Genomic DNA, 21,267 nt, shown 5'->3' with positions numbered 1-21,267 from the left:
TCAGTTATATATTGGTTGATGAGAAGACCCAGTCAGTTTCTCAACTGATTACATATATACTTACATATCTAAGTGTTGCTTCCGTAGCAAATCTCTTCGCTCAACCATATTAAATGCTTTTTGGTTTATTCTTCCATTTAGTCATGTGTATATTCTAGCCTACACACATCGCCTATTACGTTATTCACTTGCCTTTACGGTTTAAAATCGGTTTTGAAACTAATACACACAGAGAGAACGGACGCCCAGTAATCTAAGGTGCTACAGAAAGCTAGGCAGCGTTGCGTCCCTTCGGCGCTACAATCCTGTGATCGTACCTTGATTTCCTGTTTTTCCCTGATTCTGATTCTTACTGGTTGAAGTTTTCGTAAAAGTGGCAAGAATATGAAGCCTTGCATCAATTAGGGCTTCCCTCTCACATCAGGGTGACATCCCATAATAAAATAACGAAAAAGCTCTTCCAAGTTGCGACATACCCCGAACACATATATCCCAATCTGTTATCCGGTACATGTACACAACATACTTGTATGCCTCAGTCCATTATATAATGGAGAGAGGTCGCTTGGTAAAATTAAGCCCTCAAACCACAGTGATCTAATAAATCAGCGTAAAGAAATGATCGACCTCAGATCGATGTGTTTACGATCGGTTATCAAGTATCAGTCAGTAAAAACGGCCATGTTAACGCCCGGATAGTGATTATAAATTATGCTAGGTTGAGCTGACCCGTGGTGATCACCGGGGAAGGATTAAGTCGAAGGACTACAAACAGTCTCTCTGTTGCGTTGTTGTGCTACGTATCTACGAAACGCGCTCTATGCCTGAAGTGAGTGTGTGCATTGACAGTTTGATTTGGAACGGCAGTGAATGAATGTGAGCATTTCATATGAAAGGTTACAAATAATCTTGTCTTTTATAAAGAAAGTAGCTGAGAAGGCTATTGGGCAGTAAACGCCTAAGTGTTTAGAAGGTAAGTGTTTAAATATTTAGCTGAACTTGAACTTTGTGATTTAGATCGCATGTTACAGAGACAGATATACGGAACGCCTAAAGAAAAGGTGTTTGAGACACTGCTTAAAAAGGGGAGAGAGACAGACTAGTAGTAAACTACATTTATAAAGAACCCGCTTATACCGAACTGACAAATATATAACGAACGAGGTTTTGTCCCGGTCACGTGCTGTATACTTTAGTCGAAATGCGTAAATTCGAGAGAGAGAGAGAGAGAGAGAGAGAGAGAGAGAGAGAGAGAGAGAGAGAGAGAGAGAGAGAGAGAGAATGACATAAACTGTATGACACATCACATGATATAAACCTATTACATATTGTATGACAAAAAACTGTATCACACATCACATGATATAAACCTATTACACATTGTATGTCATAAACTGTATCACACATCACATGGTATAAACCTATTACACATTGTATGGTATAAACTGTATCACACATCACATGGTATAAACCTATTACACATTGTACGGTATAAACTGTATCACACATCACATGGTATAAACCTATTACACATTGTATGACATAAACTGTATCACACATCACATGGTATAAACCTATTACACATTGTATGTCATAAACTGTATCACACATCGCATGATATAAACCTATTACACATTGTATGACATAAACTGTATCACACATCACATGGTATTACCTAGTACACATTGTATGTCATAAACTGTATGACACATCACATGGTATAAACCTATTGCACATTGTATGACATAAACTGTATGACACATCACATCATATAAACCTATTACACATTGTATGACATAAACTGTATCACACATCACATGATATAAACCATATTACACATTGTATGACATAAACTGTATCACACATCACATGATATAAACCTATTACACATTGTATGACATAAACTGTATCACACATCACATGATATAAACCTATTACACATTGTATGACATAAACTGTATCACACATCACATGATATAAACCTATTACACATTGTATGACATAAACTGTATCACACATCACATGATATTAACCTATTACACATTGTATGACATAAACTGTATCACACATCACATGATATAAACCTATTACACATTGTATGACATAAACTGTATCACACATCACATGGTATAAACCTATTACACATTGCATGACATAAACTGTATCACACATCACATGGTATAAACCTATTACACATTGTATGACATAAACTGTATCACACATCACATGGTATAAACCTATTACACATTGTATGACATAAACTGTATCACACATCACATGGTATAAACCTATTACACATTGTATGACATAAACTGTATCACACATCACATGGTATAAAACCTATTACACATTGTATGACATAAACTGTATCACACATCACATGGTATAAACCTATTACACATTGTATGACATAAACTGTATCACACATCACATGGTATAACCTAATACACATTTATTATGACATAAACTGTATCACACATCACATGGTATAAACCTTTATTACACATTGTATGGACATAAACTGTATGACACATCACATGGTATAAAACCTATTACACATTGTATGTCATAAACTGTATCACACATCGCATGATATAAACCTATTACACATTGCATGACATAAACTGTATCACACATCACATGGTATTAAACCTATTACACATTGTATGACATAAACTGTATCACACATCACATGATATAAACCTATTACACATTGTATGACATAAACTGTATATCACATCATCATGATATAAACCTATTACACATTGTATGACATAAACTGTATGACACATCACATTGATATAAATATTACGCATTGTATGGCATAAACTGTATCACACATCACATAAACCTATTACACATTGTGAAAACTGTATCACACATCACATGATATAAACCTATTACACATTGTATGACATAAACTGTATCACACATCACATGATATAAACCTATTACACATTGTATGACATAAACTGTATCACACATCACATGGTATCAACCTATTAACCGGTATAAACTGTATCACACATCACATGGTATAAACCTATTACACATTGTATGACATAAACTGTATGTATCACATGGTATAAACCTATTACACATTGTATGGCATAAACTGTATCACACATCACATGGTATAAACCCTATTACACATGACATAAACTGTATCACACATCACATGGTATAAACCTATTACACATTGTATGACATAAACTGTATCACACATCACATGGTATAAACCTATTACACATTGTATGACATAAACTGTATCACACATCACATGGTATAAACCTATTACACATTGTATGACATAAACTGTATCACACATCACATGGTATAAACCTATTACACATTGTATGACATAAACTGTATCACACATCACATGGTATAAACCTATTACACATTGTATGGCATAAACTGTATCACACATCACATGGTATAAAACCCATTACACATTGTATGACATAAACTGTATCACACATCACATGGTATAAACCTATTACATTGTATGACATAAACTGTATGACATGATATAAACCTATTACACATTGTATGACATAAACTGTATCACACATCACATGGATATAAACATATTACGCATTGTATGACATAAACTGTATCACACATCACATGATAAACCTTATTACACATTGCATGACATAAACTGTGTGACACATCACATGATATAAACCTATTACACATTGTATGACATAAACTGTATCACACATCACATGGTATAACCTATTACACATTGTATGGCATAAACTGTATCACACATCACATGGTATAACCTATTACACATTGTATGACATAAACTGTATCACACATCACATGGTATAAACCTATTACACATTGTATGGCATAAACTGTATCACACATCACATGATATAAACCTGTTACACATTGTATGACATAAACTGTATCACACATCACATGGTATAAACCTGTTACACATTGTATGACATAAACTGTATCACACATCACATGGTATAAACCTGTTACACATTGTATGACATAAACTGTATGACACATCACATGGTATAAACCTATTGCACATTGTATGACATAAACTGTATGACACATCACATCATATAAACTTATTACATATTGTATGACATAAACTGTATGACACATCGCATGATATAAACCTATTACACATTTTATGACGTAAACTGTATCACATATCGCATGATATAAACCTATTACATATTGTATGACATAACTGTATCACACATCGCATCATTTAAACCTATTACATATTGTATGACAAAACTGTATGACACATCGCATGATATAAACCTATTATACATTGTATGACATAACTTTATCACACATCGCATGATATAAACATATTACGCATTGTATGACATAACTGTATTACACATCACATGATTTAAGCTTATTACACATTGAATAAGATAAACAGTATCATACATTACTTGATGTAAACCTATTACACATTGTATGACATAAACTGTATCACACATCACATGATATAAACCTATTACACATTGTAAGACATAAACTGTATCACACATCACATGATATTAACTTATTACACATTGTATGACATAAACTGTATCACACATCACATGATATAAACCTATTACACATTGTATGACATAAACTGTATCACACATCACATGGTATAAACCTATTACATATTGCATGGCATAAACTGTATCACACATCACATGGTATAACCTATTACACATTGTATGACATAAACTGTATCACACATCACATGGTATAAACCTATTACACATTGTACGGTATAAACTGTATGACACACCACATGGTATAGACCTATTACACATTATATGGCATAAACTGTATCACACATCACATGGTATAAAAACTGTATGACATAAACTGTATGACACATCACATGGTATAAACCTATTACACATTGTATGACATAAACTGTATCACACATCACATGATATAAACCTACTACACATTGTATGACATAAACTGTATCACACATCACATGGTATAAACCTATTACACATTGTATGACGTAAACTGTATCACATATCGCATGATATAAACCTATTACATATTGTATGACATAACTGTATCACACATCGCATCATTTAAACCTATTACATATTGTATGACATAACGTTATCACACATCGTGCATGGTATAAACCTATTACACATTGTATGACATAAACTGTATCACACATCACATGATATAAACCTATTACACATTGTATGACATAAACTGTATCATCATATTGGCATTGTATGACATAAACTGTATCACACATCACATGGTATAAACCTATTACACATTGTATGACATAAACTGTATCACACATCGCATGATATAAACCTATTACACATTGTATGACATAAACTGTATCACACATCGCATGATATAAACCTATTACATATTGTATGACATAAACTGTATGACACATCGCAGCATATAAACCTATTACACATTGTATGACATAACTTTATCACACATCGCATGATATAAACATATTACGCATTGTATGACATAACTGTATCACACATCACATGATTTAAGCTTATTACACATTGAATAAGATAAACAGTATCATACATTACTTGGTATAAACCTGTTACACATTGTATGACATAAACTGTATCACACATCACATGATATAAACCTATTACACATTGTAAGACATAAACTGTATCACACATCACATGATATAAACCTATTACACATTGTATGACATAAACTGTATCACACATCACATGGTATAAACCTATTACACATTGTATGACATAAACTGTATCACACATCACATGGTATAAACCTATTACACATTGTATGGCATAAACTGTATCACACATCACATGGTATAACCTATTACACATTGTATGACATAAACTGTATCACACATCACATGGTATAAACCTATTACACATTGTATGACATAAACTGTATCACACATCACATGGTATAAACCTATTACACATTGTATGGCATAAACTGTATCACACATCACATGGTATAAACCTATTAAACATTGTATGGCATAAACTGTATCACACATCACATGATATAACCTATTGCACATTGTATGGCATAAACTGTATCACACATCACATGGTATAAACCTGTTACACATTGTATGACATAAACTGTATGACACATCACATGGTATATAAACCTATTACATAAACTGTATCACACATCACACGTTAATATAAACCTATTACACATTGTATGACATAAACTGTATCACACATCGCATGATATAAACCTATTACACATTGTATGACATAAACATGAAACTGTATCACATATCGCATGATATAAACCTATTACATATTGTATGTGACATAAACTGTATCAGACATCGCATCATGGTTAAACCTATTACATCATTGCATGGCATAAACTGTATGACACATCGCATGATATAAACCTATTACACATTGTATGACATAAACTGTATCACACATCACATGGTATAAACCTATTGCACATTGTATGGCATAAACTGTATGAGACATCACATGGTATAAAACCTGTTAACATTGTATGACATAAACACACATCACATGGTATAAACCTATTGCACATTGTATGACATAAACTGTATCACACATCACACGTTATATACACTTATTACACATTGTATGACATAAACTGTATCACACATCACATGATATAAACCTATTACACATGTGTATAAACATAAACTGTATCACATATCGCATGATATAAACCTATTACATATTGTATGACATAAACTGTATCACACATCGCATCATTTAAACCTTTTACATATTGTATGACATAAACTGTATGACACATCGCATGATATAAACCTATTACACATTGTATGACATAAACTGTATCACACATCACATGATATAAACTTATTACACATTGTATGACATAAACTGTATGACACATCGCATGATATAAACCTATTACACATTGTATGACATAAACTGTATCACATATCGCATGATATAAACCTATTACATATTGTATGACATAACTGTATCACACATCGCATCATTTAAACCTATTACATATTGTATGACAAAAACTGTATGACACATCGCATGATCTAAACCTATTACACATTTTATGACATAAACTTTATCACACATCGCATGATATAAACATATTACGCCTTGTATGACATAAACTGTATCACACATCACATTATTTAAGCTTATTACACATTGTATGACATAAACTGTATCACACATCGCATGATATAAACCTATTACACATTGTATGACATAAACTGTATCACACATCGCATGATATAAACCTATTACACATTGTATGACATAAACTGTATCACACATCACATGGTATAAACCTATTACACATTGTATGTCATAAACTGTATCACACATCACATGGTATAATCCTATTACACATTGTATGGCATAAACTGTATGACACATCACATGGTATAAACCTATTACACATTGTATGACATAAACTGTATCACACATCACATGATATAAACCTATTACACATTGTATGGCGTAAACTGTATCACACATCACATGGTATACTACACATTGTATGACATAAACTGTACACATCACATGGTATAAACCTATTACACATTGTATGGCATAAACTGTATCACACATCACATGGTATAAAACCTAAACTGTAACACATCACATGGTATAAACCTATTAAACATTGTATAGCATAAACTGTATCACACATCACATGATATAACCTATTGCACATTGTATGGCATAAACTGTATCACACATCACATGGTATAAACCTGTTACACATTGTATGACATAAACTGTATCACACATCACATGGTATAAACCTATTGCACATTGTATGACATAAACTGTATCACACATCACACGTTATATACACTTATTACACATTGTATGACATAAACTGTATCACACATCGCATGATATAAACCTATTACACATTGTATGACATAAACTGTATCACATATCGCATGATATAAACCTATTACATATTGTATGACATAACTGTATCACACATCGCATCATTTAAACCTTTTACATATTGCATGACAAAAACTGTATGACACATCGCATGATATAAACCTATTACACATTGTATGACATAAACTGTATCACACATCACATGATTTAAACTTATTACACATTGTATGACATAAACTGTATCACACATCGCATGATATAAACCTATTACACATTGTATGACATAAACTTTATCACATCGCATGATATGACATAAACTGTATCACACATACATTATTTAAGCTTTGTATGACATAAACTGTATGACACATCACATGATATAAACCTATTACACATTGTATGACATAAACTGTATCACACATCGCACCTATTCATTGTATATATAAACCTATTACACATTGTATGTCATAAACTGTATGACACATCACATGGTATAACCTATTACACATTGCATGGGATAAACTGTATGACACATAACATGGTATAAACCTATTACACATTGTATGACATAAACTGTATCAAACATCACATGATATAAACCTATTACACATTGTATGGCGTAAACTGTATCACACATCACATGGTATAACCCATTACACATTGTATGGCATAAACTGTATGACACATCACATGGATATAAACCTATTACACATTGTATGACATAAACTGTATCATACATCACATGGTATAAACCTATTATAGAAAGAGAAATTAGATTATAAAGCAATATTAAAATCTGATTATATTTTCTTCTGTGACATTAATAATGATTGAAAGTTCAAGGATTGCATATGAGTTCGTTTCGGAGGCTTTATAATGGGCTGAAGGACCTGGTTAGATCGGCACCTGGTAGTGTAACGACCTGGGTTTTCAAAGTTGACACAAAGAGTTTGCTAAACAGTAAACCGTATTCTGCCTGGCTACTCGAGTATGGTGTGGTGGTAGCGCCGTATTTGTGTCCAAGCTTCCGTAGGTTTGTAACCTACATGATGAGAGCTGTGGCTTCCTCATAGGTCTTTAGGACCAGCTCGGAAGTTTTGCAGTTGAATTGTATAAACAACCTTTTAATATGCATCGCATGCTGATTTTAGACTGGTCAAAAGTTGTCTGCAGATTGAAGGTGTTTTTTCTTTCACCCGCTGTCATTACGATTTATACCGCGAGTACAGTACTGGTTTACTAAAAGGAATCACAATATAGGAATATATTCACACACAATCACATATACGCATATATTTGCATTTGTGTAAACTTCTTAGGTTACTTTCATCAATCCTCTTCGGCTTTAGTTGAAAATGTAAAACTGAAGTATTTAAGCTGTAACATCTGACCTGGTAACAGAAGTTGTGTTTATGTTTTCGGTACGCCGTTATCAGTATTCAAGTCATGTGACGTGCGAAAAAAATGGTCAGTACCAGAAAAATAATCCAGTGACTGATAACATGAGCAGATAATCGACTGAATCACCAAGCGTGATAATCCCGCACATTAAATCCCCTTAACGAATAATGATAAATTACTGGATCAGTTCTCACACACAATCCCACAGGGGAGGTAACAAAGGGATACCGGGCACATGCACACATCTTCTCGTCCTTCCCCACTACAGCTAGGCAAAGTAACAAACAACTCTCCCCGAACAATTATAAAGTGCAACGCTAGCTTCTTACATATTTTCAATGTCTTGTATTTTTCAAATGTCAGTTTCCAGGATTGTACTGTTGATCTCTTGGCAGATTTAAACGTGCTAAATGAACGGATTTGTGACGGTGTTATCTCAAACTAGAATTCGTGTTTGACTCTTCAATCACAGCATGGCTCTACTGTTATTTACGGGACTGTTTCTATAAGGAAGTGAAAGAGGCCTCTATAAGCAATTTGTTGCTAATTAGCTATCCACTTATACAGGAACATTTTGAAACCGCACAGTGAATTTGACTCTTGACTTTTGTAAGAAATGACTGGAAGCTTATGTCTAGGAATAACAACATGGATGAAGATTCAAACTCAGAGAACAGTATTACAGCATTCCACTACAACATCTTTTTTTCTGTCAGTTCGCTCAAAATTATTCCACAAATTGCACATGCGTATATTTTGTGTGTCAGTTAAAAATAATAGCTACCGTTGATTGTGAGTTCAGAAATAACTTAAACTTTTGTTCGCTTATACCACTTTTCGCTAACATTCAGCTGTAACCTGTACCTTTCTATACTGATTCATTCCAGGAGTGGTAGCCTAGTGTTTAAGGCGACTGCCGAAGTAGCGGTTTGATTACCACAACTTCTATTATGTGATATTGCTGGAATAAGCGGCGCTGAACCTTACTCACACAATACTCTTTCAAAATATTGTACTCAGTTGTAGAGATCGCTGTAATTTACTTGTTCATTTGTTACTAATACATGTTTTGGGTAGTACATACTTCCTTGTCATAGGGCGGTGGGGTAGCCTAGTGGTTAAAGCGTTGGCTGGTCACGCCGAAGACCCGGGTTCGATTCCCCACATGGGCACAATGTGTTAAGCCCATTTCTGGTGTCCCCCGCCGTGATGTTGCTGGAATATTGCTAAAAGCGGCGTAAAACTAAACTCAGTCAGTCAGTCCTTGTCATAAGTTGAGTATCACATCCTGAATTCATACACAGCCACCCTCGTTACTTCCTGCCATGGCAACTGAAACAAGCCTTTCGTCCTTTCTGGTAAATCGTTAAATACGAATATCCCGGCAACGATCACACCGCAACACAAACCAACATGTGAAAGCGAAAATAAATATAGATCTAGTTCTTTTAATCATCATTTGTTCACATTTTCATTGCTCCATTTTGTTTCTTTTCCTTGAATCCAGATTTGAGGAAGAATCATGACGAGCGTGCACCCTACAGCGTACCCTGGAGGGGATCAACCGATAGCAGCACAACCCATGGCTGGAGGTATGTGACCGATTTTGTAATAAATAATTATATGTCGGGGATGTGTTCTCTACTAGACAGCACTTCGTCACTATGACGTGTTGTATAGAGGCTGGAATAGACGAAAAATGACGTCATCATCGAACACCTGGCTGACCTCATTTCACAGGGGTGTCAATGACCGTGGGATCCGGCGTCACATCACAGCATCACACCATGACATCACGCCACTATTTTGGACCAATCAGCATACAGCAAACTCACTCCGGTGTGACTCACCCTGACTGAGGGGTCAATGACCGCGCGCCCCGTGGGAAACACACCACAGCATCACACCATGACATCACGCCATTAGTTTGGACCAATCAGAACAACTATCGGACTCACTGGACTAATGACCACAAACTAGTTTCATCCGGTTTCAATCTTACCTATAAAACAAACCCTCTGACAGTCAGTTGAAGTTATCATTTTGTCCTCTTAAAAAATGTCTATATTTTCCATACTCAATAACCTTTTCTGTGGCCTGTGAAGAAAATCTGTTTTCTCAGAGCGCGCGCCGTTGAGGCATGGTGAATTAACACTCGCCTCCTCTCATTCAGCCGAGGTGTAATATGATACCTCCTCAAGTTGTACTCAAAATCGTGGGTCTAACATTAGCCTGTCTCACGGCCCCTGAACCATATTATTTTGCCTACAGCCTAGCCCTCCCTGCAGTGCTAAGGCTCTAAATGAAGTCTAGATTTCCCCCAGGTCTGCCTTGGGCTCCTTGTCAATTTAAATAGGTTTGTTTGTTACTATCAAGATAATACATTCAGAGACTAAACATTAGTCTAGTCAAATATTTTTTAAAGAAAACAATTCAGTGTAATGTGCACACATATGTGTAAAAGAAATTATACGGGTTCAGTTCACGGGTTTTATAACACATTTGTTCAATGCAATCAGCGTTCATTGCCACATGAAAATGGTTTGAGCTTGCCTTGACCATCACCAAAACAACCCAACTCAATAGAATTTCAAATGTATTTCAAACTTACCGGTATTCACATTCCATATTTGAATATCCAATCCATATTGTCATTGTATCCTGCCTTGTAATGCGATAAATTTAGGAATCAGGGATGATATTGAGATGTTATACCCAAATCCCATATGTTTGTGATTGTATTGAATGAATCAACCACCAAAACACTTGAGACTAATATTGCACCTTCCATGCAAATAGAACATATGTTATATCTGGGATTGTGTCGTGCAAAACACTCTCCCTCTCACAGTGCTAGCAGAGACGCGATCTGGTGACCCACATTTGTGTGTTGAGGGGTAGGGGAGCGGGAGAGGGCGGGGGCGGGCGGGGGCACTGCTGTGGCAGAGGGAGGGAGGTTTCTGTCGACTGACGACATTTCTCGCGAGGGTAAAAACATTCATAACTAAAATGCTACATGCTCGTTAGAATGAACACTAGCTAGGGCGTGTCAGCTTTGAAATGTGCGTTCTCGTCATGGGGTTTGTACATCATATTTAGGAATGCAACTTTCTAAAATTCCATCAGGAATGGGGTGTAATTGTATAGTGTTAGCATGAAAGAGTAATCATAAATGACAATGCACTGGTGTATATTATCTTTATATGGGTATTTATATAGCACTATAGTCCATACCGCATGCATGCTCAAAGGGCTGGTAACTTTTTCCTTGGATGTCAATCACAGCCATATTACCATTCTCAACTCCCCGGGTATCCACTTGCTGCCACTAGGCGCACTAAGTTAATGTGGCTCCTAACGAGGTATACATGACAAAAAAACAAGATAAACTGATTTCATTTTTTTTATTAGCCCCGTTTCAAACCAGTAGAACTGCGGGATAGGAGCGCTCCCAGAAGTCTACTTTACATCTGTTGTCTTATTACCCTTCCTAATCGTCATGGCCTTCACTCTCTTCATCAGATGTTATGTCTGCATTATCATCTTCGGTCAAGCCTTTGACCCAAGACTTATATTGGTACAGATTGGAAAATACATCATGATACAGATTATTTGTGTCTCCTACTTGTTTCAGTATTCCTTGTGTCTTTGGACCATACTGCATATGGTACAGATAAGTAATAAACCGGGCATACGTCTCTTTAAACGTGCTCCACATGGATTTGTTCAGTTTGGCTTGAATCGTGTCTTCGTTTAAACCTCTTTTCATGTACAGCTGTCGTTTCTCATCCAAAAAGTCTTTATTCAGCTCACGTGTACGTGAATACATTTGTCTTATACCTTGCTCTTCGAGATCAGCCATCCTTTTTTTCCTGTTGTTTTGTGTGACATCGTTTAATGATTCATCATCATCATCATTTTCCATTTCAGGACATTGTTTATCGTGTAAATGTCTTTGTAAGTTGTGGTTATTGCTAAACACTTGACCACAATAGTCACAATCTGACAGTGTACGTGGTGCCTTCACAGGAGAGAAGTTGTCGTCTTCCTCCCACTTCCTTTTAACTTGGGGTATTCCCGGTGGAAATACTGAAGCCTTTACAGGACACCAGTTTCTTCTGTGTTTTTGCAAATCATGCACGTCTTGAAACATGAGTCAACAGTCATCACAAGATGGCATGGTTAGGAGGTTTTCTTCACACGTCTGCTCACGTCAAAAGTCTAACTCGGACTGAATGGTCCCAGCTTGGATGTCTCCTTTTAAGCTGAATGCATTGGGGCAAAGTCGCAAATGGGGAGGTGTTTGGGGTTTTAGATCAACCAACAAGTAGCCATATGGTTTCTGGATAGCCCTTTGAAACGGCTCCATGAAACGGTCTGTGTTACCTGGATACATTTGCCTCGCCAAAGTCATGATGGGTTGTTGATCGATAGGGTTGTTGAACAGAAGCAGATAATGGCAGTTTCTTCGTTGTGTGGGATCCTTACTGAAATACAAATTCTGGTTCAAGGCTATCACTGAGAGATTACGATGATGACTTCCTTCTGTAAACAGATCTGTAATGCGTGGGTCTTTGCACGCCATCGACATTAAGTCGTCGAGGATCACCACATTCACCACATGGGGTCCAGAAACGCATCCTTTTCGAGATCAGAAGGAATGCCTTGATGAAATTCCACACAGGGATAAACATGGGTTTGAATGGTGTTATACAAGGGCTGCCATCGTTTGTAGAGCCATATAATACGTTCAGGATAAGGTTTAATGTTGATCCGTTCTAGAAGCTGTTTCACTAAGTAGGTTTTCCCACAGGAGGTGGGCCCTGAGACGATCATGGTGAAGGGATGTTGCAGCCTACATTCTTCCAATGCCTGGGTAGTACTTTCTGATGAATGTGGTTGCACTGGTTGCTGCTGCTGCCATGGTGGAGGAGGAGGAGGAAGAGAGGAGGAAGAGGAGAGAGTTGTTGATGTGGTCGTGGAGGAGGAGGAGGGAGTTGTTGATGTTTCTGTCTTCTATGTCTCAACATATTGTCTGTCCTGGAAAAAGTCTGATAGCACACGGGACACGTTGTTGACTGCATGGTGGTCCGAGTCTAAATGGCAGGGAACCTGTCTAAGGCTGCTTTTATCTAAAAAGTCGTCTTCCGTTTCTTCATGGGACTCTGGGAGGAAGTCATTATTTCCCCGTTCTCCTGCATCTGAATACGTGCTTTAGCTTGTTGAACGACTTGTTGGGTTGGAGACGTGAGTGCAAACTTGTCTGTAGAAGGGGGTAGGTCTATCTTTACCCCTTGTTTCTCATAATAGATCACATAATCATCCACGTTATTAAAGGGATTGGGATATCCTTTAGCCTGCAAATAGTAATATTTGGTCCATTTCTTAGGATCGTCCAAATAGGGTCTCCAGTATCTTCTGTTGTTCAGAATGAATACTGACTCTCACACAGAGGTTTCAGATGAAGTGTCACTATCACGGGTCCACGGCTAAATGAAGCTAAATCACCGTTTCTCCCCTTTATATAGATGTCTGCTAGCCCTAATTCTAACTCCTAAAAACATATTGTTAGCAGAGCATGGTTTTGATCCACGGTCCTCTGGGTTATGAGCCCAGTGCGCTTCCACTGTGCCACTCTGCTCTCCCTTCACCCACCTTTTGTTAGGATTTTTATACACCACATCAACCAATGTCAACCAAAATTGATCTTTTCTCAAATAGTCACAAATACATACAGTATTGTACAATGAACATCACACTCTTACACATGTAAATCTACATGACTACCATGATGTCATTCTCTTTCGGTTGCTATGCTCCTGATCTAAAAATACCCCCTGGGAAAGTGGTTTATCCCAAGGTCAGCTCAGTACAAGGTCATTGACACCCCTTTGAAATGAGGTCAGCCAGGTGTTCGGTGATGACGTCATTTTTCGTCTATTCCAGCCCCTATACAACAATGACGGTCCGATCTCAACAGATATCATGTCACCATCGGGTCTCATAAGATCTACCATCACTGCAGATGTAGAGAACAATTAACTAAATAATGAATCATTTTTATTTTTATTTTTATGTATAATATATCGTTAGGTTTTCTAAAATGAAAATTAATGAAAACTGTTCGGTTGTTGTTTAACGCCGCACTTCAAATATTACATGACGGCCACCTGTAAATGACCTGGGCAGGATGGGAATCAAACACACCTGTGATGATATTGTGGGCAACGTCTATGTTGTTGGCATACGAATGAATGAGTGAGTTTTAGCGGGGGACACTAGAAATGGGCTTCACACATTGTGCCTATGTGGGGAATCGAGCCCGGGTCTTCGGCGTGACGAGCCTTAACCACTAGGCTACCCCACCAACCCCTGTTGGCGTACGATGACACAATCACCATATTCACCTAGCTTGACTACCAGATCGATGAAGTCGGTTTGTGCAATAATCATAGGTTGCTTGGGATCTGTTCTCCACGCAGTCTATGAAGCTCTCTATATATTGATTACCGCGTAAGGACTGTTTAACTGTTTGGTATGGAATCCTAGAAGGGACAATGTCGCGTTGTCACTCTTACAAAAATAAGCAAAGGGTGTCCAAATTAACCAAAGAGCAACAATGCGACTACGCGACATTTTGGACATTTGTCGCACTTAATGTCGACACATTATGCTGGTTTATGTAATGGCGACATAGCGACATTGTCCCTTCTAGGATTCCATAGTTTGAACATGACATACATATGTGACTCACGAGGAAGTACGTGTTGCAGTGCCCCCACAATCAGGAGCAGTGGGGTGGTCTCAGACTAGTCAGGTGCCGGCAGGGTGTCCCCGGGCTTGAGGTCTCGTAGCCATCGACCAGCTGCTCGTCAAACAGAAAGTGGAAGTCATTGAAGGTATTGTACAGCTATGATCCCTCTTTGGAAGTAAGAAATATCACAGGGGGCACTTCCTATACATGTATGCTTATGCTTCAAGCAGCATTTTTCAAGACTCTAATTATGCAATCAAAGATTCTATAATATACTTTTTCTTAAATTTACAAACCGTAAACTCAGATGCCTGCGAAGAAAGTTATGGTTCAGGGCCCCGTTCAACAAAACGTTCGTAGCGCTACGACATTCGTAACCCTATGAGAAACTATATAGTTAAGGACAGGTCGTAACGTTACTAACGCTTTGTGGATCGGGACCCTGAACATACTGTGTAGGTAAATATTTCGTAACGCTGAAGAATGAAACTACATGTATATGCAGCAATTCCAAGAACATAACATAACATGTCTGTAACATTGCATAACACTTCACGAGGAAACATCTATTGTAGTATGTTCCTTATTCACAAATTTATATGATAAGCAACCTTTTGTTGTTGCAGTTACAAAGCAGGCCCTCGTTCCTCAAAGCGATCGTAGCGCTACGACAGTCGTAAGTCTAAGTTAAAGTGTCGGAGTTACGATCACCTTAGCGCTACGATCGCTATGTGAAACGGGGCCGCTAGGGCGGACAGTGTTATCTAACACGTCATTACTCGATGACGCTTTAACATAATCTATTTATACAGTGTTGTGTATACATTATTGACTTTTCAGCGATCACTGGGTACGAAACAAACAACGAGTATGAAATCCTCAACACTCTAGGACAGAGGCTGTTCATGGCAGTAGAAGGTATGTTGCTGGTATTCGCAAGGATGTTCACACGACAGTAGAAGGCATGTTACTGATATGTGTAGGGCTGTTTATGTGTCCCCAGCACTTGCATTGCACGTGTATATTCGATTGCCACAGGCGAGATTCCTATGTATGCTGGGGCAGTGGATAGCCTTGTGGTTAAAGCTTTCGTTCGTCAGGCTGAAGACACGGGTTCAGTTCCTCACACGGGTACCTCGCCGTGATATTGCTGGAATATTGATACTCCCTCCCTCTTATTTATAGCAAGTCACGATGTGACTTTATATTTCACTCACTCACCCATGTATACTATCACCGTCTGTGTACTCCCCAGATACCTGTTGCTGCACCAGGAACTTTTGTGGTAACTGTCGACCCTTCGACATCAAGATCCTTGACAGAAACAACAGGGAAGTCATCCACCTTACCCGTCCCCTCCGCTGTTCGTCCTGTTTCTTCCCCTGTTGTCTACAGGTTAGCCTAACCCGTTCAGACCGTGATGATCCGGGTTAGAATTGGTCTTCAGTAACCCAAGTTTGTCGTAAGAGGCGACTAACGGGATCGGGTAGTCAGACTTGGTTGATACATGTCATCGTATCCCATTTGCGTATTTCGATGCTTATGAAGTTGATCACTGGACTGTTTGGTCCAGCTCGATTATTTACAGACCGCCGCCATATAGCTGGAACATTGCTGAGTGTTAAACAATAAACCAACCAACCTAACCCGTTCAGCACCACGCCTCTTGAATTCTTTTTAAAGCCTCTGTGGAAGCAGTATTAGTTTGGCGTAGGATGTTCCTATTTTCAGCCTTCGTTAATGAGCTTATGGCATGTTTGTCTGTAGTGTGAACCTGAACCTGAACCTCTGAAGCTGTAAATGGACACATTATTAGTATCTCTCAAGTGCTGCCACCAGAACATGATCCGGAAATTGTGATGCGATTTTCAATATGGCCGCCACGGCAGCCATCTTGTGTCCGATGGGCAGCCATTTTGCATGATAATACTGTATGATGAAGTCAAATTTGTCCATCGCCTTCCATTACGTTAATGCAATTAAAGGCGGACCTTTTATTTCAAATTACTGCAGTTAGTCTCTGCTACCAATTCACATTCAATACGAATTAATCGGGTGGTCCTCATCTTCTTTTACATTACATCGCTTTATTGAACTCTTAGATCGTTTTGACATTTGCACTCAATCTGATCATATCCCAGCCTTGGTCTCCTCTTTAAATTCCTGCAGAAAGGGTACTTGGGTGGCAGCCATGTTTAAAATACTGTCATTGATTTTGCTAACCTCCTTTGTTGAAAACTGTCACGAAATTTGTGTACAAAATGTCTGTAACAATGATCCGTTAATGGGAGTTTGTTTATCCGGACAAATATACGAAGTTACACACATTTTGCACTGTTACCCACCTGCTGTTTCAGAAAGTGGAGGTTCAAGTCCCCACTCGGCCACACAATCGGGTATGTGCGGCAGGGGTGCCACCCGTGTCCTACCCAAGTACAAGCTGATGGATGAGAATGATGACACGGTTCTCCGTATCGACGGACCCTGCTGTTACTGGGACATATGTGGTGATGTGGAGTTTGATGTAAGTGAATATACTTACATAACGATACTCACATATGCTTCGGTGCTGGAGACACGTTGATGTTCAATAGTTGATTGTGCTGTATCACATTTGTTTATTATCTGGACCGGGGCGTTGGGGTACCTAGTGGTTAAAACGTTTATGTATTTCTAGTCTGCATATAATTGTAGGTGGACTAAAGGCTTCAACGCAATACCATATGTCAGAGACCCATTTCAGCAAAGTGGTACAGTCCCACCACTTCCCCTCTATATTCCATTTATATATATATATACTCATGGAAACAAATAAGGGAACACATGAAAGTACAAGTGTTCCTTTATTTATTTCCAAAGTTTCACCACAGTGTGAAGAAACCTGGAAAACAATAAAGAACAGCTGTACTTTCATGTGTTCTCTTATTTGTTTCCATGAGTATATATTGATATATTTATGCCTATGTACATACAGTGCACTCTGTCAAACTCGGACTCTGTCTTTTCTCAGTTGCTGTATAAACAGGACTGAACTCACGGTTCCCGACGTAATCCTTCTTTTGTTGTCATAATAAAAAGTTCTGTATCTCGTATGTATATTCATTTGAGCGAGAAATCATCTGGTGCTATGTTATTTGCAACCATAGTTTGGCAGTGGTTCTGCGACACAGGGAGACCAGCCCTATCTAAGCAAATGGGGAGTTTATAGAATATTGTAAAAGAACGCCTGGCATTGATGTATTGAGCTTTAAAGTAGATCCTGTGAGGTGACTTCATTTGCATATTTATCGAGCTGTGATAAAACGTTTTATCGGATTGTTTAAAGGATCAATACTGCAAGCTTCACGTGCCTGTACCTCAAACAGTCGTGCAAATACAGCCCACATTATGTCAGTCACGATATATAATGTCAGTTAAAACAGAATATCGATCGAGCCTTCACTCCTCTGGGAACAAATTTCTATTGGTGTAATAGCTGTGATGAGTATATGATTACAATATGAATAGATCGCATAAAATCAGTAATGACACCGGGTGTTTGCGAAGTGGAAGTATGTCTTATCCTTCCGACACCACCGACCATTCACTCATATACTTTGGTGCTTTGGTTTTGCAATGAAAGTTTCTTCTAGTATTTTGTATTACATATATAGTAAATATAGATGATTTTACATTACTGTATATGTTACAGACCAATGTGGTATGATTACAGAAGGTGAAGTGTTTGTCATATCAAACCTGAATGTACGATCTGTAACATATATATATATTCTTCTGTCAACTTTCTATACAAAGTATTCTGTGATTCGAGCAGTAAATAATATAATACTATCAATTTGCTTTTACTTTAGGTGAAGTCCAAAGATGAACGATTCGATGTGGGCAGAATTTCTAAACAATGGTCCGGGATGGTAAAGGAACTGTTCACAGACGCCGACAATCTCGGCGCGTCACCTTTCCCATGGACCTCGATGTCAAGATGAAGGCGGTGATGTTAGGCGCAGTCTTCCTCATTAATGAAGTACAATATGGCGCCCACACTGATGCTGAAGATACTCTTCGTCGTATGATTATATAATGGAGGGTCAACAATGATGCAAATACCAGCTGTACTGGATAGGGAATCATAGATATCAGGAAAGATATATTTTTAAATATCCCCGAAAATGTTTTGGTCCCTGACATTTTTTGGTTCAGTGTGTTCAAAAGATGCCATAGCTTGTACATTTTGTAACGATTAACTCGTGTTCATTTTGAAGATATTTCGTCAAGAGTATATTTAACAATTGCACATCTGACTTGATATTTCAGATTTATCAACCCTACATTGATTTTGATATGTTCCCCGCCTGCTTGCCTGGTAGCCAGAATCCCACCGACGGCAACATTTTTCAGCTTGTTGAGAGGCATACTAAGAGCTTTAGAAGCTCGTTTTCAAATACGAATGGTATAAATTAGTTTTCCTCTTTCACATTGAAATGAATAATCCACTCACACAAATCATCTGTTTCACATCTGACAGGGGCGGATACAGCTTTTTAGAGAAAGTGTGTGTGTGTGTGTGTGCGTGCTTGCGTGCCTCTCTTTGCAAATGGGGTGGGTGGGGTGGGCACACTTCATTTTCACCCGTTTTCACGGTTCATTTAATAAACTTTGAGAACAAAAGGGGGTGTGGGATGGGTGGGGGTGCGCACCTACTGCAAAAAAAACATCCATCCCCACCCCGATCCGCCTATGTCAGATGAGTAGCCCGTAATGTCGACAACCACTAAACTATGTAAGACGTACAGTCAACGTGTTGCGCTGTTCCTTCTACCGCTGTCCTCCCTCCTCTAAGATGTAAGACGATGGTACATTTCCTGTGTCTACTCAATCTAGGCCCCTAATATGTATACAATTAGTATTTACATTTCAAACACATATAGACAGGGTATTATTCACTGAAGGCACCGCCTGGTGGGATGCGCGTCATGTGATTAGCCGACCAATGGATTAAGTAATGACAATGACTTTGTTTGCATATTCATGGATATTTAATTAATTTCTGATTTTATTTGTATCAGGACTTTATGTACTTCGAAAACACCAGGGACAGCGCTCGACAAGAAGCCAACTGGTAAATTTTCACGACGCTTACTCAAGAATGTGTAACACAGGTGAGTACCAGTTTTAGTGGTTATGATGCTACTGGTTAAGAGATTTCGAGAATGT

The 21,267-nt window shown here is 37.9% G+C and overlaps 1 protein-coding gene and 1 pseudogene across 1 annotated transcript in view; both read left to right on the top strand.

Annotated features, from left to right (window-relative positions):
- Nucleotides 1-21,267, top strand: part of LOC124277159 (phospholipid scramblase 2-like) — a 39,097-nt gene that overhangs the window by 15,888 nt on the left and 1,942 nt on the right. The window lies entirely within an intron of this gene.
- LOC124277146 lies at nucleotides 836-20,134 on the top strand (annotated as a pseudogene).

The sequence above is a fragment of the Haliotis rubra genome, unplaced genomic scaffold (assembly GCF_003918875.1).
Source record: "Haliotis rubra isolate DU_JTF1 unplaced genomic scaffold, ASM391887v1 Scf219, whole genome shotgun sequence".
Taxonomy (NCBI): Eukaryota; Metazoa; Mollusca; class Gastropoda; order Lepetellida; family Haliotidae; genus Haliotis; species Haliotis rubra.
Note: the sequence above shows the minus strand (reverse complement) of the source record. Positions and strands in the feature narration are given on the sequence as shown.